Source organism: Pseudorca crassidens, chromosome 4, assembly GCF_039906515.1.
Source record: "Pseudorca crassidens isolate mPseCra1 chromosome 4, mPseCra1.hap1, whole genome shotgun sequence".
Taxonomy (NCBI): Eukaryota; Metazoa; Chordata; class Mammalia; order Artiodactyla; family Delphinidae; genus Pseudorca; species Pseudorca crassidens.
Window position 1 is genome coordinate 65,094,569 of NC_090299.1, and position 23,615 is coordinate 65,118,183.

At 42.0% G+C, this 23,615-nt stretch overlaps 1 protein-coding gene across 29 annotated transcripts in view; it reads right to left on the bottom strand.

Annotated features, from left to right (window-relative positions):
- The window catches only part of APBB2 (amyloid beta precursor protein binding family B member 2), a 373,983-nt gene that overhangs the window by 270,039 nt on the left and 80,329 nt on the right, over positions 1 to 23,615 (bottom strand). For 3 of the 29 annotated variants that reach the window (XM_067735794.1, XM_067735783.1, XM_067735795.1), the window contains one exon: positions 2,578 to 2,628. The exons of 23 other annotated variants lie outside the window; for them this stretch is intronic. The gene's annotated coding sequence lies outside the window, so the exon portion shown is untranslated. Of the gene's footprint in view, positions 1 to 2,577; positions 2,629 to 13,807; positions 13,904 to 16,267; positions 16,289 to 23,615 lie in introns of those variants that run through there. 3 more of the 29 variants (XM_067735793.1, XM_067735784.1, XM_067735785.1) reach the window with 2 other exon arrangements.

Consider the following 23,615-nt stretch of genomic DNA (forward strand, 5'->3'; position numbering starts at 1 on the left):
AACAGAAAGAGACAGAGATAAAACAAATTTGGCAAAATGTTAGCATTTTATTTGGCAGGCTGGTTGTAACCTCTAAAAGCCAGTAACTACAGTTACTTGTAGGCTGTGTCTATTCCATATGAAGAGAGATCATAAAGGAGCCTACAGTTGAAACCAACACAAATAGAAATAGAGATTACTGGTGTTAGAGCATTTAGTCCATTTTTCAGAAAACTTTTTCCAATGCATTTTTCTTCTGTAGCAATTAATGGTCATTAGTTGGGAGGAAGAAGATTTACAGAGAAAAAGAAACCCAAGGAAGAGGATAACAATGGATAAAAATTAGGCACAGATAATTTCAGTTCTCTTCCATACCTCTTCTTTGGAAGAAGAGGTAAGTCTCGAGGTTTAAAAAAATTGTGCATTGTTTTCCATCCTGGTGAGAAACGCTGGATAGATGTGTACCTTTCCAAAGAGCAAGAAAGAGTCCCTCTGCAAGAGGTATTCTGACCAAACACCAGGACCAGTGAAGCTGAGCACTTCATTTCATGCCCAGTCCTGGCTAAGCCTAGAACAGAGGGGCATGTGTCTGAATAACGAACATTCCATGTGGGCAAACTTGCATCCCAGAAGCGCAGCTTTCAGCAGCTGCCTCAAACTGAATGTGTTGGAAACAGAATTCTCCTCCACCAAACTTGATCCCTTGTTTCTATTACCTCTCTTCTCAGTCTATCCAGTCTCAAAAGTGCAGCTTCATCTTTCACTTTGGTTCCCATTGGCCCACTCTTCCTCATTCACATCCTCAGGGCCATATTGGCCACAAGGTCTCTCGCAGTCCAGGTAGAAGCAGCCTCTCTTTTCTCTGTTTCTCCTCAATACTTCTATCTATGGCACTCACTTGACACTTTTTAAATATCTTTGCCACACGGTACTGATTCTGTACTCACTGTAGGCAAGAACTTTACTACGTTACCTCATTTAAAAATCACTGAGGGCCTTCCCTGGTGGCGCAGTGGTTAAGAATCCGCCTGCCGATGCAGGGGACACGGTTTCGAGCCGTGGTCTGAGGAGATCCCACATGCCACGGAGCAACTAAGCCCGTGAGCCCCAACTACTGAGCCTGCACTCTAGAGCCTGCGAGCCACAACTACTGAGCCCACGAGCCACAACTACTGAAGCCCGCGCGCCTAGAGCCCATGCTCCGCAACAAGAGAAGCCACCGCAATGAGAAGCCCGTGCACCGCAATGAAGAGTAGCCCCCGCTCGCTGCCCCGCTCGCCGCAACTAGAGAAAGCCCGCACGCAGCAACGAAGACCCAATGCAGCCAATTAAAAAAAAAAAAAAATTCACTGAAATTCTGTGAAGTAGTTTACGTTATTTTGCTTCTATCTACGGAAGAAATGGATACTCAGACGGGTGAAATAACTCGTCCGAGGTCACAGAGCTGTAAAGTTGATATTCAGACCCTGATCTTCTGGTTCTACCCTAACACCAAGGTGCTTCCGATTTTATTTATCATTTTAAACACTGTCCCCTGTCCTTAAATCAAGCACAGACTCCTTGAAGGAAGGGATCTATTTTATCCAGCCTTGTGCTCTCTCCAGAGCCTAGCAATACTCATAACTCATGTTCACTGAATTATATTTCAAGACTCAGTCCAGAAACCATTTTTCTTTCTGACTTCCAAGCTCAATCCCTGTAGCACCACCCACCCCCTCCCCTTGCCCTCTATATGTTTCTACTGCAGTACACGCAAGCCTTAACGGCAGGCTTCGTGACTGCCGCGTGTGTGCCCTGGAACACAGCAGGCACCTAATGTATGTTTGCTAAATGAAATGTTTATGCATGAGACAGCTGGGTTCCTTATCAAGGCTACTATGTCTTGCTAGAAAATTGACCTCATTTTTGTCTTTATCACATACTGAGGAAATTATTTTAGGAAAGAGTGACACAGGGAAAATGGAGAAAAACAGTCTTGGCCTTTGGGTCCTACCCACTTCACCTGCTGTCCTGGGTATACTGTGTTCTGGAGAAGTGCTTCCAAATTTTAATGGATACGTAGTATCATTCAATACAAATTACGATTCAGTATGTTTGTGGTAGAGCCCAAGATTCTGCATTTCTTTTTCTGGGGTGTGGGGGGATGCAAACAAGAGGCTAACCCAGATTCTGCATTTCTAACAAGCTCCCAAGACACGTTGATGCTGCTGATCTATGGACCACACTTCCCAGGAGCAAGAAGTCCTAGACTGTAATAGTGAAACTGCCCATTTAAGGAGAAATAACATGTAGACTAAATGACCAGACATAAATTCAGAGTGTTAATGCTAGTTATCTCTGGGTTTCTTCTTTCTGCTTTCCTGTAATTTCCAAGTATTCTATAATGACTCTTGCTGATGGAAATAAAAATTTTAAATGCTATATATACACATGCATAAAAAACTGTACATTTGGACATTTCTACTTTGCATGGTTACATCTTTATTTAAGCAACAAATATACTTAAGAGGACCAGACTTGGGAAATAACAAGATGGTGAATTTAGCAATTCCCTGTCTGCTCATTTTATCATGTAGATTAACATAAAACAGTAATTACCCTTAGCAAGCAGTCACCACCACAAGCATTGCTTTTCTCAGGTTCCTTTCCCTTAGAAGAAAGAGAAAGAATCCATTCAGTTGGAAGACAATAAAAGGCAAACCAAATTAAGGACAGAAGAAAAAACAAGCAGGTGCTACAATGAACCTCTTCCAAGTGGGTCAACAGAACCTCATGAAGTTGAAAAGGAGGTGGAAATGCGTTTCCCCCAGCAGAGGTGGGGTGGGCTGGGTTCCCCGACAAGGCAAAGTGCAATAAATTAAAGCAGCACTCACTGTGCACCTGCAAGCGAGGTGCAAAGAAATGGTCCTCAGAGGAGCCTCCCTTCCAAACATAACAAGGAAAGACCGTCAGGAAAAGGCAATTAGAGGGTGTGCATTTGCAGGAAAGCACTCCCCAAATACCTCCTTCTCTTCCGTGTTGTTCCAAAGGATGCCAGGTTTATCCTATGAGTTGCAGAAGTTGCAGCCCAGGCAGGTGGGCACCTCATGCCCACTCCCATACCCGCAGCTATTCCAGACTCTTGCCCAGCCATAGGTACCTGTGACTCAGGAAGGGCCAAAAACAAAGGAGGCACTTTGTAACCAGAGTGTTCCCGGTTAAAGTAGGACCAACAAGGTTCTGCATCCTCTGTTTTCCAACCCACAGGCCTAAGTGACTTTTTGCCTTAAAGGAATATTGTGAAACTCACTGTGAAATTACCCAAAAGGATTGGAACTTAGTGTCTGGAAGGCTTATATGTACAATGGGACTAAAAATCACTTCTGTGTGTCTATTAAGGATGTGGTTTCCTGTCTGTGAAGTTTAGACACGCTAGACATTCAGCTCAACTGAAAACAGTGAGTCACTTTATTGCTATTGAGTTCTGTGAGTCTAGAGCTGGACCATTCAAGGCAAATAAGCATATGCTGAGGTATTTAAAAATGTGATCACTTGAGATTTCGATAGCATCAAAGTCATCATCTTGATGGGAGAAAAAATCTGAATCTACTTGGACTTGCTTAAATTTCTTTTACTGAAATTCAATATTGTTTTTATTTTGAATTAGATGGATGGTAGATGGGGTGGGGGAGGGGAAAGCACCATAATCTTCTCGGTGCTCCAAAGCCTCAGAGTCTTAATATCTTAGTAGGAATTTTAGATTTGAGGAGACGTAAGAGGCACGACAATCAAATAAAATGCAGTACACGGTCTTTAGCTTGGATTCTGGTTTAACTTTTTTTTCAATGCTAAAGACTTAGGGCATTAAGTCTTCGGGAAATTTGACTATGGACTGATAATAAATGATATTTGAGGACGACAATTAATCTTGTTGGCCATCATAATAGTACTGCATTTACATAAGGCAGCTTCTTTATTTCTTGGAGATGAATGCTAAAGTACGTAGGGGTAAAATGCCATGATGTCTAAAATTTATTTTGAAATGGCTCAGCAAAAAATAATATATGTAGGGCTTCCCTGGTGGTGCAGTGGTTGAGGGTCTGCCTGCCAATGCAGGGGACACACGGAGCGGCTGGGCCCGTGAGCCACAACTGCTGAGCCTGCGCGTCTGGAGCCTGTGCTCCGCAACGGGAGAGGCCGCAATGGTGGGAGGTCCGCGCACCGCGATGAAGAGTGGCCCCCGCTTGCCACAACTGGAAAAAGCCCTCGCACAGAAACGAAGACCCAACACAGCAAAAATAAATTTAAAAAATAATAATAATAATAATATATGTAAATGTACACAGATGAAGTAAATAAGAAAAATGCTAATAGTTACTGAAATCAGATAGGGGTTCTATGGGTTTTCATTGTAGTATATTCCTTCTACTTTTTTCTATATTTGAAAAATTTTAGAGTTAAAAGTTTAAATTTATATCAAAAACATTTATGACCCCATAGTTTTATCTCCCTTGTCCTATTCTCTTGCCATATTAGACCACAGTCCATCTATAGTAGATTATTTTCTTTTCTCTAGAACACACCCTCTCACGCCTTCCACCTCTGTAACTTTGTGTGTTATATTGTCTCAACCTGGCATTTTTCTCCCTCCAATAACTGGGCCTCTGGTGAAAGCTGATTTATTCTTTCAGGTCAATCTCAAAGGCTACCCCCTCTCGGAAAACTTTCCCAACCTCCACCCCACTTTATGCATCTCCCCTTTTCAGACTCCCCATTACACCTTGTACCTCTCAGCATACCTATCACATTCTACCCTGCAAGGTAAACACTGAAGCTGACATTTACTGAGAGCTTCCCACGTGTGAGGCCCTGTTCACATGCTGTCGCATGCAATCTTTACTTCACTCATTTCTTTCCTACCCCACTGAGGTAGGAGCTGTCATTACCTCTTTTCACAAGTGAGGAAACAGGCTTTGAGGGGCTGGGTGACCTACCCAGTTACAGGGTCAGTAAGTGGCAGTGCCAGGCTTCATTCAAATACAGCCCATCTGCTTCTAAACTCTTTAAGCACTAGTGTGTATGTCATTTGCATGGCGGCCTGATCCTTTCCTACTACATTGTAACAATTTAAGGGCAGGTATTACATCTTCTTTCTTTATTCACTCAACCAATAATTGTTGAAAAGCCACTATTATCAGGAAACCACTGCCCTATGTGATGAGGTAAAGATACGAGTGAAAAGGACAGTTTTTGACCTAGACAAAAACTAAGGAAATCTGAACAAACTATGGACTTTAGTTAATAAAAATGTATGTACTGGTTCATTAATTGTAACAAATGTACCATATGAATGTAAGATGTCAATAATAGGGCAAACAGGGTGAGAGGTTAATGAGAACTCTGTACTATCTTCTCAATCTTCCTGTAAATCTAAAACGGTTCAAAAAAAATAAAGTCTATTTTAAAAAAGGAGAAAATAATGTGACAATGAGGTCAGTTTTCTTGATTGGCTCATAAACTCCCTATAAAATCAATCCTAAAGAAGAGTGGTTCAGTCATTCTAGCAAAAGGGGTGACAATGAAACGCCTGACTAGGGCCTATCTGGGGAATGAATTCAAATGAGGATCTCCAGCTGAATGTGTGGCACGTGTTTTTTAAACCTAGTCTCATACATGTATGTCCTTCCCCTCATACAACACTAACATGCTTCAGGCTCCAGTTTCTGCAGCTTAATTCACGATGTTTTAATGAACATACACAGGAAGGGATGTACCACATCTCCTACTGCCCTAAATCAACTCAGGTTCTTAAGTTCTCAGAAAGACTCTTAGGATATTCAATTCCTTTTTTAAGCATGGCTTATTTTTTGGTTTTGATTTTTTTGTTTTTGCTTTTTTCCTTAAAGAATCACAGAGTTTCAAGTCCCACACTCCACAGCCATCTCAAACCCAGAACTTTAGGTACCTACACATTAATATACTGAACCATCCTATGCCTGATTCTTCCCTAAAAAAAGGGAACTCGGTCTTTCAGATACTGTTCAAGGATTCCTCTCCACTTTAGTAAATGGCTGTCTCCACCACATTTGTGAGATCAGCTACATTTCCACATATAAAAACCTTCCTATGTGAAGCTAGCCTAATAAACCACCATGAGTAACAGTAACTCTTTTTTTAGATCTAACTCCTGGAAAACTTCAGCTCGTCACAGCTATGTAACTATTTAACAGACACCATTTGACAATATTAACCATAGTAATAAGTAACAGCATTGAGAGTATTTCACTGGTTGTGGTGCATTTTGGAAGTTAGTCTCATAAAAGTACTGTGATATGGGTGGTAAAGATATCATCACCATTTTATAGATGAGGAAAACTGAGGCTTACAGTTGAAGTCAGAACTCACTCAAATACACCACTGCGTGACTTTGTTCCGCGGGGGATCCTCCAAGTCCTGGTTCAAAGCCAACAGTGCTTTTGCTCTCTCCAGTCAGAAAGCCAGCCCCCCTCCCGGAAACTGTCCACAGTCCTCGCCTCATCCCTGGAGGCGCTCTTTCTCTACAGGCCGTGTATCCGCTCATGCATCCAACCTCCTGAGAAGAATCATATAAACTAACTCAGGACTAGGGCCCCGCTTCACTCATGCTTCAGCCGCCACATGTTAACACACGGCCTCACACAGTGGGTGCTCCCCAAGCCCAATGGTCCACAACCTCATGAACGATCCTGAGCTGCAAAGCTTACCCACGGGCAAAAGCCATGAAACAAAAACATACCCTGTTCTGGTGCTTGACAACTAATGCAAAGTTCAAGGTGACTTTTTTTCATTGACCTTAAAGCAAAACAAATTATATTTAAGTTTTACAACAGGGCTGATAACCATAAATAGAAAAGAGAGAGTTTTGTTTTCCCCATGAGTCCTCAGTGAGACCTCCAACTCGGGGGCCAAGAACATTCAGGGAATGTGCCACAGATCTTGGTTTTCATCCAGAGTCCAGAAAAAGGGCAGAGGCAAATGAGTTTTACCAGCGATACAGTCTGAGTTCGTCCTACAGGGACCACCCTCTACAAAATAACGCCTAAAATCGGCTTGTGCATATTCCTCTTTCTATAGACCTCTTTCTAATGGCCAAGTTGACGGTTCTGTTATTAGAACCTTGGATTCTTTAAGTCAAATGAAAAGTCAAATATTTTTAAAATATCAAATCATTAAAAAAAAATTCTTCTGTGCCCTCTGGTACCAAATATAAAGGTCCTGACTTCGCACAGAGAGTGAGTGATTCAGAGTTAACTGCTCCTGCCTTGAAAGGAAAGCGAAGGCTTCCAGTGCACCAGGACATCACAGAAGTTGCTGAAAGAAGCAGTTTACTGAATCGTACTTCTGTGTCTTCAAAGTTTTAACATGCCCAACAGTGGAAAACTAAAACCATTTGGATCAAAGAGGCTAAAAATCAATGCTTGCTTTGTTTGTTTTTAACCAGAATAATAACCAAAACTGAATATAGTTCACCAAGGTATTAAATTCTGTCTCAGTGTATTTTTCCTTCTGTATCCAACTATACAAGAGACTTTTAAAAAAAAATAATAAAATGCTCTATTCTACCATCAATAACACACATGTGCTTTGAATTTTTCAGGAATGAAAGATGGGATTGTGGGACTCTCCAAACCCTTCCTTGTGTGTCCAATGGCATATATTATAAGACTGCTCCCCTGCACTCATGAGAAAAGTGATCACAGGATACCAGAGGGAACTTACGGAGTGTGTGTGTGTGTGTGTGTGTGTGCGTGTGCGCGCGCGCACACGCACACACGCACACACTCAGCTGTGGTGTATCTATGGGTGGGGTTAGGGTGGGGGAGGGCAAGCAACAGAGTGTTGGAACTCCTAAAAAGTGTCATAGGTGTTGCCTAAGATCTAATATTCCACTCGCCCCTCCACTTTTCCTCTCTGTTCTTTGCTCCAGGAAGCTGACCCACTTGACAACACACTCCCTCAAAGCAATCCTGAGGAAAAAGAACAAAGCTGGAGGCATAACCTCCCAGACTTCAGACAATACTACAAAGCTACAGTAACCAAAACAGCATGGTACTGGCACAAAAACAGACGTATAGATCAATGAAACAGAATAGAGAGCCCAGAAATAAACCCATAAACTTACAGTCAGTTAATCTTCAACAAAGGAAGCCAGAATATACAATGGAGAAAAGACGGTGTCTTCAGCAAGTAATCCTGGGAAATCTGGACAGCCTCAAGTAAATCAATGAAAATAGAACACTCCTTCACACCATATACAAAAATAAACTCAAAATGGTTTAAGGACCTAAATATAAGACATGACACCACAAAACTCCTAGAAGGGAACATAGGCAAAACATTCTCAGACATAAATCACAGCAATATTTTCTTAGGTGAGTCTCCCAAGGCAAAAGAAATAAAAGCAAAAATAAATAAATGGGACCTAATCAAACACATAAACTTTTGCACAGCAAAGGAAACCACCAACAAAACAAAAACACAACCAACAGAATGGGAGACAATATGTGCAAATGATGCAACCAACAAGGGGTTAATTTCCAAAATATTCAAACAGTGCATACAATTCAATATCAAAAAAAAAAAAAAACAGACAACCCAATCAAAAAATGAGCAGAAGACCTAAACAGACATATCTCCAAAAAAGACAGACAGATGGCTAACAGGCACATGAAAAGATGCTCAACATCTCTAATTATTAGAGAAATGAAAATCCAAACTACAATGAGGTATCACCTCACACTGGTCAGAATGGCCACCATCAAAAAGTCTACAAACAATAAATGCTGGAAAGGGTGTGGAGAAAAGGGAACCCTCTTGCACTGTTGGTGGGAATGTAAATTGGTGCAGCCACTATGGAAAACAGTATGGAGGTTCCTTAAAAAACTCAAAAGAGTTACCGTATGATTCAGTAATCCCATTCCTGGGCATATTTCCGGAAAAGATGAAAAATCTAATTTGAAAAGATACATGCACCATGGATGGACCTAGAGAGTATCATACTAAGTGAAGTAATCAGACAGAGAAAAATAAAATAATACAGACTCACATAGCAAAGGAAACCATAAACAAGACCAAAAGACAACCCTCAGAATGGGAGAAAATATTTGCAAATGAAGCAACTGACAAAGGATTAATCTCCAAAATTTACAAGCAGCTCATGCAGCTCAATAACAAAAAAACAAACAACCCAATCCAAAAATGGGCAGAAGACCTAAATAGACATTTCTCCAAAGAAGATATACAGAGTGCCAACAAACACATGAAAGAATGCTCAACATGATTAATCATTAGAGAAATGCAAATCAAAACTACAATGAGATATCATCTCACACCAGTCAGAATGGCCATCATCAAAAAATCTAGAAACAATAAATGCTGGAGAGGGTGTGGAGAAAAGGGAACACTCTTGCACTGCTGGTGGGAATGTGAATTGGTACAGCCACTATGGAGAACAGTATGGAGGTTCCTTAAAAATCTACAAATAGAACTACCATATGACCCAGCAATCCCACTCCTGGGCATATACCCTGAGAAAACCATAATTCAAAAAGAGTCATGTACCAAAATGTTCATTGCAGCTCTATTTACAATAGCCAGGAGATGAAAACAACCTAAGCGTCCATCACCGGATGAATGGATAAAGAAGATGTGGCACATATATACAACGGAATATTACTCAGCCATAAAAAGAGACGAAATTGAGCTATTTGTAATGAGGTGGATGGATCTAGAGTCTGTCATACAGAGTGAAGTAAGTCAGAAAGAGAAAGACAATACTGTATGCTAACACATATATATGGAATTTAAGAAGAAAAATGTCATGAAGAACCTAGGGGTAAGACAGGAATAAAGACACAGACCTACTAGAGAATGGACTTGAGGATATGGGGAGGGGGAAGGGTAAGCTGTGACAAAGTGAGAGAGTGACATTGACATATATACACTACCAAATGTAAAATAGATAGTGGGAAGCAGCGGCATAGCACAGGGAGATCAGCTCGGTGCTTTGTGACCACCTAGAGGGGTGGGATAGGGAGGGTGGGAGGGAGGGAGACGCAAGAGGGAAGAGATATGGGAACATATGTATATGTATAACTGATTCACTTTGTTATAAAGCAGGAACTAACACACCATTGTAAAGCAATTATACTCCAATAAAGATGTAGAAAAAAAGCAAAAATAATACAGACTCACAGACATAGAAAAGAAACTTATGGTTACCAAAGGGGAACACGGGCAGGAGTGGGGTGGGGAATGAGGAATATGGGATTAACAGACACATACAACTATATATGAGATAGATAAGCAAGAAGGATTTTCTGTATAACACAGGGAACAATATTCAGTATCTTGTAATAACCTATAATGGAAAATAATCTGAAAAAATATATATATATATATATATATCTGAATCCCTTTGCTGTATACCTGAAACTAACACAATAATGTAAATCAACTATACTTCCATAAAAATAAAAACAAACAAACAAAAATCATGCTCCCTTACCCTCTGGCTCCTGGTTGGGTTTGACCAATGTGGAGGTTCCACAGGAGGACAACCACAGGAGAGCAGAAGGAAGGAGGAAAACAGCTCCCTCCCTGCAGGCTCTCAGGTCACAAGTCCTGTCCAGTGGCCCACTACACACAGCTCTCTGACTCCCCCCTCACCCCTCAGGGCCCCAAGTGGGAGGAGCTTGGCTGCCACAAGCCCCAGGGCGATGCAGATCTCAGGTAGTTCCTCGACACCCTGTCCAAGTTCTCAGTATGAATGTGCCACCTGTTTCCTGATGAGACCTGGGCTGATCGTATACCTAAAACCTTTGAATACTCACCTAACAAGATACTGCCCTAATCACTACTGTTTTGATCCCACCTTTATGGCAGCCTTACATCAATTATGTCAAAGAAAAGTCACTCGACAATATTTCAGGACCTTTTCTTATTTATTTATTTATTTGGCCGCACCACCCGGCATGTGGGATCTTAGTTCCCCAACCAGGGATTGAACCCATGCCCCCTGCAGTGGACGCACGGAGTCCTAACCACTGGACCGCCAGGGAATTCCCCTTCGGCACCTTTTAAAGCTAGCTGTTTTTCACTTTGTTATAAAGCAGAAACTGACACACCATTGTAAAGCAATTATACTCTAATAAAGATGTTAAAAAAAAAAAAGCTAACTGTTTTGACTAGTGTACTGACATGGTTTTTGCTTTTTTGTCGTTGTTGTTTAATCCACAAAATGCCATCATCTGCAATAAACTACACAGTAGAGGAAATACACTTATAGCTTAAATGATATTTTTTCAGCCTTACTGAGGGATAATTGACATACTAAATGGTAAGATATCTAAAGTATACATTGTGGTGATTTGATAGACATTGTGAAAGGTTTCCTCTCACCTAGCTAATTAACACATCCATCACCTCACGTATTTTTCTTTTTTTCTTTTTTTTGATGAGAACATTTAAGTTCCATTCTCTTACAATTACACAATATAGTGTTATCAACTACAGTCACCATGCTTTACATTAAATCCTTAGACCTTATTCACCTTCTAGCTGAAAGTTTATACCCTTTTACAAGCCTCTCCTCTCTTCTACTGTTTCTATGAGTCCAATGCTTTCTTTTTGATTCCACACTTATGTGATACCATAGAGTATTTGTCTTTCTTTGTCTGACTTATTTTACTTAGCATAATGCCCTCAAGGTCCATCCATGTTGTCACAAATGGCAGGATTTCCTTCTTTCTCACGGCTGAATAATATTCCATTGCATGTATGTATATGTGTGTATGTATACATGTATATATATAACATCTTCTCATCTTCTTTATCCATTCATCTGTTGACAGACATTTAAGTTGCTTCCATATCTTGGCTACTGTGAATAATACTGCAATGAACATGGGAAGGTAAATATCTCTTTAAGATCCTGTTTCCATCTCCTTGGGATTTTTACCTGGAAGTGGGATTGCTGGATCCTATGGCAGTTCTATTTTCAATTTTTTGAAGAACCTCCATACTGTTTTCCAGTGGTTGCACCAATTTACATTCCAACCAACAATGCACGAGGGTTTCCTTTTCTCCACATCCTCACTAACACCTGTTGTGCTTGTCTTTTTGATAAAAGCCATTCTTACAGATGTGAGGTGATTATCTCACTGTGATTTTGATTTGCATTCCCCTGATGATTAGTGACAGGGAGCACCTTTTCAGTACCTGTTGGCCATTTGTACGTCTTCTTTGGAAAAATGTCTATTCAGTTTCTCTGCTCATGTTTTAATTGGATTATTTGGTTTTCCTGCTGTAGAATTGTATGAGTTCTTTATACATTTTTTGGATATGAACCCCTTATCCAATATATGATTTGTGAATATTTTCTCCCGTTGAGTAGGTTGCCTTTTCATTTTGTTGATGGTTTCCTTTGCTGTGCAGAAGCTTTTTAGTTTAATGTAGTCCCACTTGTTTCAGTGATCCTTTTTAAAATGTAAGTCAGATCAAGTCAGCTGTGCTCAAAACCCTGTCATCTCTGAGAAATGAATATTTCAGGTCCTTATTCTGTCCTGTACCCTTCGCAACCTGTCCCTTACTCCACCCCCATATTTTGTGGCTTTACTCGGCAATACTCTTCCCTTTGTTCCCTCTGCCCTAGCCTCAAGGGCATCTTGGCTGTTTCTCAAACATGCCAAGTTCACTCCCACCTGAGGGCCTTTGTCCTTGCAGTTTCCTGCACCTAGAATGCCACCTCCTGGGTCTCCATATCACTAAGTCCTGCTCAACTGCAACTACTCTAGGAGGCCTTTGCCCATCACCACCTCTTAAGCAGCCCTCTCTTGCTCTATCTCTCTCTCATCCCTTGATTTTTCTTCATTGTGCTTATTACCCCAATACATTTTATATTTATTTGTCTATGGCCCACTTCCTCCCACAAGAACGCATGGTCCCAGCGAGCAGGGACCTTGTCTGTTAGGATCATCACTCACCCCCACTGCCCAGAACAGTGGGTGGTGTACAGTCAGCACTCACTAAATCTTTGTCGAATAAATGATTTGCTTAGGGAAAAATAAAAAGGACTGCTGGTCTGCTTTCCTAATGACTGCAGCTAAATTTCCAGCGACCAAGAAGATATTCAGTAGCCATCTTTAGAGATGCTATAGAAGGGATTCTGTAAACTAAAAGATGAGTTTATGGAATAACCTGCCATCCTACGTGAGGATTTTCCACACTGCACATCAAAACCAGCAGAGTACACAGGAAATAATAATAATAAAAAATATGAACAAATTTAAACAATTATTCAAACCAGAGTGGCAAAGATTTTCTGTAAAGCGCCAGAGAGTAACTAACTTACACTTTGCAGGCCACAGAACCTCAGTCACAACTACTGAGCTCTGCTGCTGCATGATAACAGCCAGACACAATACATCAGTGAATAAGCACAGCTGTATTCCAATATAACTTTACTGATGAACACTGAACTATGTATAACTTTCACGTGTCACAAAGTATTATTCTTCTTTTAATTTCTTTCAGTCATTTAAAAATGTGAAAACCATTCTAGGCTCGTGAGCCATATAAAAACAGGCCGTAGGCCAGATCTGGCCTCTTAGCTGTAAGTCTCTGACCCCTGATTTAAATCCTTTCTAAGGGTGTTTTCTTTTTCCTTTTCCTATAGATGAAATACATTCTGGTCCATACAATCTGTTGGATACATAGTCTACAATTAATTAAGCATGGAACAATTGCCTTTGTTAAAGAATAATAAGCTGGATAAACAATTTATTTAGGTGAATAAAAATTACTAACTCACTCTTCCAGGACTGTCTTTCCACCCAGATTTTGGTCATCTTCAAATACAAGCTCTGTTATCACCTTTTTCCTCATCTAAGTATTTTCATTTTCCAACCTAGTGAAGAAATTTCCATTTACTCTTTCTTCCTTTATAGAGAGGGAAACTGTAACAAAATCTTAGGATAGAGGGGAGAGTGGCTTCCCAGGTTGGAGGCAAGGCAGATTCCAGTACAGTGTTTTATGATGAAGCGTACAGTGTGTTGCTTATACTTTGCTTCCAAGTGCTTTCAAACACACCCTGTTGTGTGGGCCCTGGAATGAGAACTATTCTGATTGCAGGTGCTGCTAGCACTCAGGGTCATCTGTCCCCATGAGCCACAGAAATTTGCTGAAAAGGCCAGGCTGGGAGATGGCACAGCCAAAACAAGTTATTTCGTAACTTAAAGCAGAAGAGTTTAAATTGCTCTCAATTATAATGACAGCTCATCTCTCTTACGTAATAGCAATATATGAAAATAAGGACTTTGAAGAAGCACTCTTCATGATATCACTCAGAAAAGTCGACCAAAACAGATATATTAAAATCAAACTTGGACTTCCCTGCTGGTCCAGTAGTTAAGACTTCATGCTTCCAATGCAGGGGGCACGGGTTCGATCCCTGGTCAGGGAACTAAGATCCCACATACCTCAAGGCGCAGCCAAAAAAACCCCCAAAAAACATCAAACATGTCTATTTGACACTGGACACACAGTAGAGAACGGGAACACTTCACTATAGGCTTCGGATGCTCTCAATATCCTGATGTTGAGTGTCCCAGGAACCCAATCAAGAAAGAATTCAAGAGAAAAGTTCTCATGTTCTCTAAGCATAGGAGCCATGGAACAAAACCAACATTTATTTTAACCTAATTAATTATAGACTCCACTTGCCCAACCCACTGTGAAAGTAGATCTACTGGAATGTGGAGTGAACATTTTTTAAGTTTTTGAAACACCTCTGGTGCTCTGTTTCTTGATTTTCCCAGTGAATCAAATTCAAATAAACAAGCTAAAGGAAGTCAATGGTTTTCCAACTCCTACTGTAAGTAACACAGATTTACTGTGAGATTTAAGCCTACAGATTTACTGTGAAAACCAGGGATTAAATTAAGCTTCACTTAAATTTCAAGATGCCAGAGATGGTCTCCTGAGAAAGCAGACTTGGCTTGAAACCATGGTGTCTCACACACATGGCCCAATTCCCAGCAAAGACAGCCGTCCACAAAGCCGCCCTGTCTCCGCAGGCATCTCCTCCGTTCTGCAGAGCGTGGACTATACACATCAATGAAAGTTGAGACATCAAGTCATGGAAAAGCTGTAAGATAAGCGCCTCTGCTTCATCTCACACTCTTAATTGAGTTTCTGAGGGAAATGGAAATGCTGACGAGGCAGGCAGCTTCAAACAAAAATGATCGGAAGTGAATGAATATCCCAAAGAATTGCCACCATAGTTGCCTGGTAATCTGAATGTGTCAGCATTCAGATCGACACATTCTTTTGGGGAATACCCAGGGCACCAGGGAATCACCCCCTTCCAGACACCCAGGGGGACTGTGATGCTGAAACCAGGTGATGGAGAAAGTCACAGGAGGAAGCTTCCCTGAACAAACCTGGCTTCAGCTTGTATTAGTTTGCTAGGACTGCCCTAACAAACTACCACAGACTGTATGGCTTACACAACGGAGGTCTCTAAGTCCAGGATGAAGGTGTCAACATCAAGGTGTTGGCAAAGCTGTTTTGTTCTGAGGCCTCTCTCCTCTGCTGGTAGATGTCCTGGCGTGGTCTTCCCATTATACGTGTCTGTGTCCAAATTTCTTTGTCTTATAAGAACACCAGTCATAATGGCTTAAAGCCCACCTCCATGACCTCATTTTAACTTAATCACCTCTTTAAAGACCCTATCTCCAGGGGCTTCCCTGGTGGCGCAGTGGTTGAGAGTCTGCCTGCCGATGCAGGGGACACGGGTTCATGCCCCGGTCCGGGAAGATCCCACGTGCCGCGGAGCGGCTGGGCCTGTGAGCCATGGCCACTAAGCCTGCGCATCCAGAGCCTCTGCTCCACAGTGGGAGAAGCCACAGCAGTGAGAGGCCCGCGTACCGCAAAAAAAAAAAAAAAAAAAAAGACCCTATCTCCAAATATACAGTCACATTCCGAAGTACTGAGGGTCGGGACTTCAACATAGGAATCTTGAGGGGACATAATTCAGCCCTTTGCCCTGCTGGAACCACTGCCATGGCAGGACTCTGTTTTTGTTTAGTCCTACCGGTGCCAAAGGCTAGACTGATAACCCAATTCTCACTATTTTGAACATTAACTACCTTTCTTTTATAATGAAAGGATATTACATTCAACAATGTCCCAACCCTAACCTCATTTTGATAACAACCAAAAAGACCAACATATAATTTTCACTGCCTTTATAAAATACTCTGTTACATACCGAATCCAATCATAAAGAAAAGTCTTCGGGTGTGGGCGCACACTCTAAGCACCAGCTGCTGCCAGGCCACATTTTTTTTATAAGCAATTTGCACTGCAACCAAGATCCAACACAAGGAAAAATCAGGACATTCAGTTGACATTCATCGTCATGGGAGGCAAGTGTAAAAAAACACATTCTCACTTATTTCGTGTGTACCTTTTCATGCAGACACTCACGTCTTTGCATGCAGGATTATGGACTGCTGTGTTAATCTGTACTGCCCGCTCCTGATAGTGAAATGGGTTTAAAAAATAACACTAGTGTTGTACACCTGAAACTAATGTAATACTGTAAGACAACTATACTTCCGTAAAACGCACACCCCCACACTGAAATCAAGACTTCTATTCAAACCAGGTGTGTGACCAGGCAAACTGTAACGTTTTAAAGCCCTACATCTAAATGATTACCAAAGCTCTTTTTAAAAGAAATACCAAAACCAGTATCATTTAAATGTGTTTAATCTCAATTTAAGCCTTAACAAGTTCTGACCTTATAACCATTTACGCCCTCCAAATTCGACCATGTTATTCATCAATTCAATAAACATTTACTGAGATTGTACTATGTGGCAGGCAGCATTCTAGGTGCTAGAGATACATCACTAAACAAACAAAATCCCTGCCCTCCTGGAACTGACAGTCTGGTAAGATACACACATCATTTCCCCTACTGTCCTACAAACTCATTTACCTTCCCAAATTCCCTGACTGGGGCATGAGTATTTCCAGCCTCCTAATTTCCCAAAGACAAAACTGAGCAGCTATGTTATATTTTTCATTCTCTATCACATCCCTCCTGGGTCTCTAGTGGCTACTTCCCACCCTGCTTCCTCCACCTGCCTTTCCTAATACAGATAACATTACCACCTACGAGCCTCAGCTATCAGCCCATCAGCCCTGTACTCCCTGTCATTCACCACATCCTGTTAATCCCACCACTGGGGTCCCTCCCCAGTCTCTTCCGACCTCTCCACTCCCATCGCCACAATCCTGGTCATTTTTCGTCTCAATTTACACATCCTCTTAGAAGACGAAACCTATAAAGCAGAAACAGTGATCTACTCACCTTTGTATCTGCACCATTACTTGTGTTTGCATAGAACTCTGGACGCACTATATTAAGTCAATATACTCTGTATTCCTGGCCACCTCCCCACTAGACCATGTGCTCTGAGGGCAGGGCTTATATCTTTTTTTTTTTTTTAATTCTCAGTGACAGACTTGCAGTAGATACTACGTGCCTCTTGAAAGCCACTTATTCGTTCATGCAACAAGTATTTATCAAGCACTCACTCGCCACCAGGTATTATGCTAGATGATGGGGATATACCAGTGAACACAAGCCCCCCCAAACCCCTGCCTTTTACAACCTCTATTTACACAAATTCCTATTGTACAAATTTATTTTAGAGTGAGGGTAGAAAGATAATAACTTAAAACGTAAGTATGCAATGTGTTATAAAGGGATAAGTTCTATAGGAAAAAAAAATAAAGAAGGAGAAGAGGGATTTGGGGAAAGGGGCAGGAAGGTTCGCAATTTTCAATACCATCAGGGTAGGTAGGTGGGTTTCACTGGGAAGGTAACACCTGAGCAAAGATGTAAATAAGAGAGGAAGTTCACCAGGTGGATATCTGGGGAAGAGGATACAGGAAGAAGAAACAGCAAATGTAAAGGCCCTGAGGCAGAAATGTGCCCAGTGTGTTCAAAGGCCAGTGTGGCTGGAGTGGACTTAGCCAGGGGGAGAATATGAGGCAATGAGGTCAGAGAGGAAAGGAGGGGGCTTAGTATGGTGCCTGTCAGGTAACTGGAAGGACCTCATCTTTTACCATGAAGACAGAGAAGTCATTTCAAGTTCTGAGCAGGGGGGTGTCGTAGAATGACGAGTTTAAACAGGATCACTCTACTGAGAACAGACTAAAGAGAGGCAAGGATAGAATCAAGGAAAGCAGCTAGCAGGTCCTTGGAATAATTCAGGCAAGACAGAATGGTGGCCTGGGTCAAGGTGGCAACATGGGTGTGTTCTTAAGGCCGAGTCAATAAAGTTTTCTGATGGACTGGACCCTCCGAAACTGATCTACATTTCTTCCTTTTCACGGATAATAACGAAGCCCCAGCCAAGACCCTGCTCCTTATTCCTACATGGCTGTGAAAGTCTAGGATTTGTTCTTACCATCTTCAATTCTCCCCTCTCTTCATCCTAAAAGCTGCAGCGGGATTGTTGCTCGGAATGCTGCCCCCCCATCACAGCATCACCTGCTCGCAGTGGAGCTCCCTTCGGGGCACAGACCTGCTCTGAAGCCCTCCACCTTCTCCTCACGTGCCCAGTCCTGTCCCAACACCTCAAACACCTTCCCATCACCCCACCTCTGCCCTCCATCACCCTCCCTGCTCCTCTCCAGTGCCCTGGATCTTAAGGCCCTTGCTGCCCTTTAAAGTTCACTGCAGGTTCCACCTCCTCTAGGACATCTTCCCAGGATTGTCTGGCTCATGCCTGTTTCTACCTCCTCAGGGTTCCTGTGGCCTTTACTGCCCATCCTAAACATCCCACATCACACTGGCCCATCTAGACTGTGTGCCGCTAGAAAGCAAGAGCCGTGCCGTACATTTTTCAGGCCCCATGCCACCTACTCTACAGGCAGCAATCATAACACTCGCTGACAAAGAACATCATAGGGAAAAATACAGGAGTACAATGTTTGAATTATTTTTATTTATTTATTTATTTATGGCTGTGTTGGGTCTTTGTTGCTGTGCGCGGGCTTTCTCTAGTTTGAGGTGAGCGGGGACTACTCTTCGTTGCGGTGCTCGGGCTTCTCATTGTGGTGGCTTCTCTTGTTGCGGAGCACGGGCTCTAGGCGCACAGGCTTCAGTAGTTGTGGCACGCAGCCTCAGTAGTTGTGGCTCGCGGGCTCTAGAGCGCAGGCTCAGTAGTTGTGGCTTGTGGGCTCTAGAGCACAGGCTCAGTAGTTGTGGTGCACGGGCTAGGCTGCTCCGCGGCATGTGGGATCTTCCCGGACCAGGGCTGGAACCCGTGTCCCCTGCGTTGGCAGACAGATTCTGAACCACTGCGCCACCAGGGAAGCCCTGAATGATTTTAAATGTACTGCCAACACTTGAAGACTGGGAGCAGTCACATAAAAATCCAAATTTATGTCTTCTTTTGAAATACTAGAAGATCAGGCAACACTGGCCCTCATTCCTCAACAGCTGAGTGGTCATCATGCCCCCCCCACCTTTTTTTTCTTTTCGGCCGCACCGCGCGGCATACAGGATCTTAGTTCCCTGACCAGGGATTGAACCTGTGCCCCCTGCAATGGAAGTGTGGAGTCTTAACCACTGGACCACCAGGGAAGTCCCTAATTGTGCCCTTTTCCCCTTTTTCTGTCAGGTCCTGGTAGGCATGTGAGTTTGTGATCCCCATACTAGACACTGGTTACCTTGAATATTTTAATTATCAAGTTATTTGGGGAACTGAGTATGTATTGAAGGTAATATCAGTTTTTCTCACTCATGATATATTGTGACAGACTTGTTTCAGACATTTCTACATTATAAACATAAATAATTACATACATACACAAATATACACACATATATGTATTCTGTATTAACATTCCTAATAGATTACAATTCCTACACTATGGTTCAAACACCTTGAAATATGGGGGCTATAATTCTTGCCATGACTAAGTATAAGAGGGTCAGATATCAGTACAGAAGCTATGCAGAAAGAAAGGAAGATAAAGCAAAAATAAATGTTACTGGTAAGCTATATATCAAACCATTTTAGGGGAAAAAAAGTCACTAAAATTCTTTTGAAACTAGAAAAATTCCATGGCCTTGTTGATTTAAAAACAAAACCTCACGGATTAGAGATCAAACTATGTACACATAAGGGATGTTACAATGGGTTTATTCTCCAGACAACTGCCTACATTCTAAAGTAAAACTGTCTTCTTCCTATGATTAAATTTCAGCATCCAAACTGAGACCAAAGGAGGTAAATCACACCATAAAGAAACAGATACAATGGTTTCCAGAGAAGCCTACCAAGAGTGGAAGAGTTAAGCAGTTACTGTTTCGGGAATAGTTTAGGGGAGTCATCTCCTTTGACCTATGACTCATGCCTGGGGTTTTAATTAAGAGAAAAGCAAGAAGTCAGAAGATATTTAAAAGGCACCCTGACTTTATCTGTGTATCAATCCTAACTTCTACTCCAAACAGGCAGGCCTTTCTCAGCAAACAGCTTTCCTGATGAGCAATCAGATTTTGAAGACTTCCACTGCCACCTCCAGCCCTGTGGTCTGAAAAGCAAATACAATTCAGTCTAAAGCTCATATTTAAAGCAAAGAAGGGTACACTTTCAGACATACTTCAGCACGAAGGGATTCTGTGTCCTTCAAGTCACATTTGGTAAATATCTTTCTCCTTTCTCTTTCCCAACTCAGTGTTTTAACTAATAAGCTTTCAAGGGAACGTTCGCTGGCTTAGCGCATACTTTACCACTCTTCCCATAAAAATTACCTTCTTCCTCTGCATGCAGAGAGGCAAGAAAGACTGACGAACATGAGAAAAAAATTTACAGTGTCTTTACAAACATTTAGTAAGGTTTTATAAACTGCATTAAAACACAATGGATGGGACTTCCCTGGTGGTGCAGTGGATAAGAATCCACCTGTCAATGCAGGGGACACGGGTTCGAGCCCTAGTCCGGGAATATTCCACATGCCGCGGAGCAACTAAGTCCATGCGCCACAACTACTGAGCCTGCATTCTAGAGCCCGCAAGCCACAAATACTGAGCCCACGTGCCGCAACTACTGAAGCCCATGCACCTAGAGCCTCTGCTCCGCAACAAGAAAAGCCATCACAATGAGAAGACCGCATACCGCAACGAAGAGTAGCCCCCGCTCGTCGCAACTAGAGAAAGCCCGAGCGCAGCAACGAAGACCCAACACAGCCATAAATAAACAAATAAATTTATTTTAAAAAAACAACAACGAATGGTTATGGTCATGATCATACACTGCCCAGCTAGCTCTTGATTCTTGTTTAAAAGGAAAGAAAATGAATAAATGAACATGGCTAGAAAACTCAAATAATATGGAAAAGAAAAAGGTTTTCAGTGTAATATCTCCCTAGGGGGAAAAAATGTATGTACCAGCATATATACAATATCTTCTTTAAAACATTTATACAAAAGGAAATGGTAGTCACATGATTCTGCAAAACATTTTTTCATTTTATATAGACACATGCACATACATACATATATAAGTTGTATATGTATATGTATATATAAAAATAATGTAATTCCAAATCAGCACACTTATAGAGTTTTCATTCTTTACAAATATGCTGTAATATAATATACCTTGTATAAATATCTTGGCATAGTTGTAAGTGAACCTATTTATGAAATTGCTGGTGATTTTAAATTTTAAACTATATTGAGAAATTGCTCTCCAGTGGCATCTACTTTATAATTCAATCTCAAACAGCCGTCCCTTTTCTGCATGTAATATAAGTATCAAAACAGACCTGCTTTGTCTCAAACTGCATCACAAAACTGCCAGACAACCAACCCATCACAAAACAAGTCAAGCTCTTCTAGACAACACAGACTCTACGAACCAAACCAGAAGCATCACATATCAAAGCTGGAGGCTGGCAATCACAGCTTCATAAAGGGTTCTGCGTAGCTGACCTTTTACGTTTTTCTATATTCTTTGTCTAAGACAAAACTGCAGGAACAGGGTGGGGGAAAGGGGAGATTATCATCTGCTAGGTATTTATCCTAGTCCATTCGGGATGCTATGACAGAATATCAGAGACCGGGTGGTTTATAAACAACAGAAATTTATTTCTCACAGTTCTGGAAGCTGGACATCCAAGATCGCGGTGCTAGCACAGTCACCTTCTGGTGAGGGCCCTTTCCTGATTCATAGCTGGCGTTCTCGCTGTTTCCTCACATGGCAGAAGGAGCTAGGATCTCTCTGGAGCCTCTTTTATAAGGCAGTAATCCCATTCACGAGGGCTCCACCGTCATGACTTAAGCACCTCCCAAAGTCACCACCTCCTCATACCATCAACTTTGGGGGGTTAGGATTTCACCATGTGAATTTGAGGAGGGGACACATTCATTTACACCACAGCAGTGCTCAACTACGAATACTACCAGGGAAAACACTGAAACTGTCATAGAGTTGAACCCCTTGGTCCCTCCCCACTGTCAAATATCATGGGGGCCCCCAAGGCAGGCAGTGCAAAGAAGCTCGAAGCCCCCCAAACAACAAGTGTAGAATCAGGGTCGGGGACAGTCAGGGAAGTCCAAGGCTGACCTTCTTCCTTCCTTCTCTAAGTAGCTGCTTGGGAGGGTCTGATTCCCTCAGTAACCAGATACCTCCGGGTAACTCACAGCAAGCTGACAGAGTGCATGGCTGGGCCACATACCTTGGCTGTAAGATCGTGGACAGACTCCCAAACATGCCATGCATTTTTATTTCCACCTCTGAGGTTCTGATTAGGTATTCTCCTCAGGTAAAAAGCCTTGAAAACCCCCATCCACTTACAACCTCCTACCTCTTATTCATTTATCAAAAATAGCAAAATGCCACTTCTCCAGATTAATCTACATCCAAATTAACCTCTTTCTATTTGGAAATTCCAAAGCATCCTATTCATACAGTACTTTGGGCCTTTATTATCTCATTAGTTATAATAATGATGAAAGATATATAAAGAGATACAGAGTTTTCTACAGGCCAACCACTTGAGAGGCTGTGCTTTTATTTACACAGGTATAGCATGAGGTTTGAGAAAAAAAAAGTTTAGATTCAAATTTAAATTAGATTCAAATTTAGATTCAAATTTAAATCTAAAAAAAGTTCAGATTTAAATTAAATTTATCCAGGGCTTCCCTGGTGGCGCGGTGGTTGAGAGTCTGCCTGCCGATGCGGGGGACACGGGTTCGTGCCCCGGTCCGGGAAGATCCCACATGCCGCGGAGCGGCTGGGCCCGTGAGCCATGGCCGCTGAGCCTGCGCGTCCGGAGCCTGTGCTCCGCGACGGGAGAGGCCACAACAGTGAGAGGCCTGTGTACCGCAAAAAGAAAAAGAAAAATTTTATCCAAGATGTGAAACTTGGATAAAACCATTTGATCTCTCAGCTCCTGAGATTCTTTATCTACAAAACAGGTAATACTGTCTCTCTCATAGGACTGTTGTGAGGATTCTCCCCACCCCTGTCCCAACCCATCAGAAGCCAAGAGAGTGTTAAGTCCTTAGCACACTGGACAAGCTCAAT